The 3,227-nt window shown below is 42.8% G+C and overlaps 1 long non-coding RNA gene across 1 annotated transcript in view; it reads right to left on the bottom strand.

Annotated features, from left to right (window-relative positions):
- The window catches only part of LOC109299419, a 17,800-nt gene that overhangs the window by 2,500 nt on the left and 12,073 nt on the right, over window positions 1-3,227 (bottom strand). The window contains exon 2 of the long non-coding RNA XR_002097828.1: window positions 2,810-2,812. This is a non-coding gene — a long non-coding RNA (uncharacterized LOC109299419). The remainder of the gene's footprint in view (window positions 1-2,809; window positions 2,813-3,227) is intronic.

Here is a 3,227-nt window from a genome sequence, read left to right as displayed (position 1 = left end):
TTCTTGAAGATGGGGACCACATTTGCTACCTTCCAATCATCTGGCACCTGGCCCAAGCACCACGATCGCTCATAGAGCCGTGCCAGGGGCCCTGCAATAACCCCAGCTAGCTCCCTCAACACCCTGGGGTGGAGAGCATCCGGACCCACTGACTTGAACGCGTCCAGCCCCTCCAGAAGCTCTCTAACCCGGTCTTCCCCAATCCAGCCCTTAAAGAAAGACAAGAATGAACCTTCATCTGACTTAAGGGTTCTTTAAAAATTAACTGTGGTGTATGAGCTGTTAGATATTCATGGGAATACTTATTGAATAGTCCCTACAGTAAACCACCCTGAAACATTAAAAACCCATTTGATTCACAATTTCCAGAATGGATCTATTTCTAATTCCCCAAAGCCAGAAGAGGCTCAGGGCCTATTGAATAAAATAGTGAATATTTTATTGGAAAAAAATATATATATTAGCTAGCACTAAACTAAGACCTGGTCTGAAGAGAATCCCAGGAGAAACAGCCTTGAACTTTGGTACTTGCTCATTAACAACTCCATTTTGAGATCTGTCAGTGGGCTGGGTTTTAATCCATTAAAAAGTGCAGCCTGTTAATTCCATAGAATGCAAGGTTTGCTCTATTTCTATTTTCACTTTGTTATTTAATGTTGCTTGGCATCATCCAGATGACTTGACAGAATCTGGGTCCATTATATCAGCACAGTAGCCTTTGTCAGACAGACCCGTAATCGTGCAAAAAAAAAAAAAGGAGATGACAGGTTTGTTTTCCAATGGTGCATTTGTACCAGCAGTTCTCAGCCTTTTTTAGACTCCAGGCACCTCTCAGAAAATGCCAGCTTTTTGTTTTCACTCTTTTTTTTACTACAGAAAAAGAATAGAGCAATTCCTCTGTTGCAAAGTATAGGAGTCCCGGTTGTACTCAGCTGTAGTTATGCTAAACTACAGTAAGCTATGGTGCTGAAAAACAAAGCAGTGTGGAATAAAGAGCCCTCATGACCATTGGATGACCCAATAAGAAAGATAAAAAAAATCAAAAACACACTAATAAGCAAAAACACTGAAGGGAGTTTGAAAACAGCATCTGAAAAAGTCAAGGATGAATGTAAAAAGAAAGAACTCATTAATGAGACAGAGATAACAAGAATCAAAGTGTGGCAAATGAAACAAGTAGAGATGAACATCTTGACAGAAAGCGATAGAAGAATTGGCATGAGATAGGGGGTATACAACTATAACTACAGGGGTTTGGAGACCTATCCCTTGTAGAGACATAGGGGAGCGGAAATAATGTAGTGTCTCTGCATGTCAAGGACAAGCTTCACTAAAGTGGACTGATGGTTAATCAGACCAGCTGAGGTCCTGTAAGAGGATAATAAACCTCTTTGAGCTTTTGCCATTGAACGTGCATCCGAGCTGTGTTTTCTGCATCACCTTTAGAGTCTGGAAACTGGCTTGCCAGCATCAGCCTCCCAAAACAAGCAGATCCCAGCAACCTGGATATCAAAAGCAACAGCAACCACCACCCAAAAAACCACACTGCGTGCCTCACAGCAACAAAGAGCTCAGAAAGACCCCAACAGCTCAGAAAGCTCCAGGTTTATCTTTGCCCACCTAAGTGATATCACCCTGCGGCCCCCTGAAAAGCACCTCGAGGCACTCCAGCTTTCTGTAGCCCCTGGCTGAGAATCACGGGTATGTGGCAGCCAGTACAGGGCCAGGCAACGTTGTATTTCACGTACACTACCTCCCAAACCAGGCACGTTATATGCCTTCATGCAGCTCTGGGTCAAAGTGTGTTGACACACATAATGTTTCCTCCCGTTCAGGATTTAGCCAGCATGGTGAGTCAGTACAACTCCCCCAATGCTGTGATTGGGCACATACATAAACTCTAAGACCGTGAAACCAGGCCAGTACTGCTGGCTGATCCTAACTGTAGTGATAGGCTCCAATTCTTTGTGGATAAAGTTCGGAGGTAACTCTCTTCCCCCAGACTGATGTCAAGCTAAATGATTTCTAGTTCTCTGGATTGTTCCTTTTGGCCTTTGTAAATGACCAAACGACCTGTGCAGCTGTGCTGTCCTTTGCATTTCCATTTTTCCCCTCCCCAAGATTAGTTCAAATGTGACATTAGTGGTTCAGAAAGCACCTCTTTGAGGTCCTTGACATCTCTGGGGGCTAACTCATGCCTAGGTGCATAGATTTGAACATACTTTTTTGTAATAAAAAGGAATTTATCTACAGCAGCATGTTGGCTGGATCCAGCTACCTACTTCATTCCAAGTGTGGGACAGATATATCTATCCATCACTGTTGCCTATTCTGTGTCACATTTACAGTGTAGTACCTACATCTCTCAGTGGTCCTATAGATGATTTAATGTGTATGCAATTTTTTTTCTATATGCTTTTCATATGTTGTACAAATGCAACTGATTTTTTAATCCTCCCTTTATCAGTTGTCTGCATTTTTAGATTTGTAACCTACATTATCATTGATTTCACCCCATTTTCTATTATTTTTAAGTATTTTTACGTAGAAAAAAACTTTCATCGTTGTTTCCACATCTCTTTTTGACCTGTCTGCCTGTGGAAGTGTGCCCTTGTAGAAATCTAGTGAGATGTCCTCAGACAATTCCCAGTTTTTATGCCAATTGCACGTTAAATGCAATGCTCCTGGTCTGCTATGTTGACCACTGCAACATGTTTTGTAGTGCTAGAGGTTTAAACCACATCCATTACTGGGGTAGGTCTTTTCTTAATTGTACAAGGTGAATGTAGCTAGTCATTGGCACCCAAACTCCCTTTCCCTTCTAACCACAAACCAAAACCTTGAATCATAGAAATATAGAAAAGTAGGGCTGGAAGGGACCTTCAGAATCCACCCCTTGCCAGATGCAGGATCATCCCTTCACAACCCCTCCTAGACAAATCCATGGTCTAAATGCTTAGCAAAACTACACATCAACCCTGACACAGTACAGGACATAACACCCTAACCTGCCACAGGTAAAGCAGAGGAACCATGGCAGCCAATGTCCTGTTGCTGTGAGAATTGTTAAAATATGCTCAAGAGATTCAAGGAAAAGAGGCATGGCCCCTGATACAGTAGAAGGCAAACATCCCCATAGTTCAGTGTTTCTCAGCCATTGGGATGTGTCTCACTGGTGGGACACAAAGGTTGTGTAGGTGGGTCATGGGGAAGTGGCAGTGGGTGCT

Source organism: Gavialis gangeticus, unplaced genomic scaffold (genome assembly GCF_001723915.1).
Source record: "Gavialis gangeticus isolate Ggan-Ray unplaced genomic scaffold, GavGan_comp1, whole genome shotgun sequence".
Classification (NCBI taxonomy): Eukaryota; Metazoa; Chordata; order Crocodylia; family Gavialidae; genus Gavialis; species Gavialis gangeticus.
The sequence above is the reverse complement of the archived record's forward strand: the minus strand, read 5'-3'. Positions and strand labels throughout refer to the sequence as shown.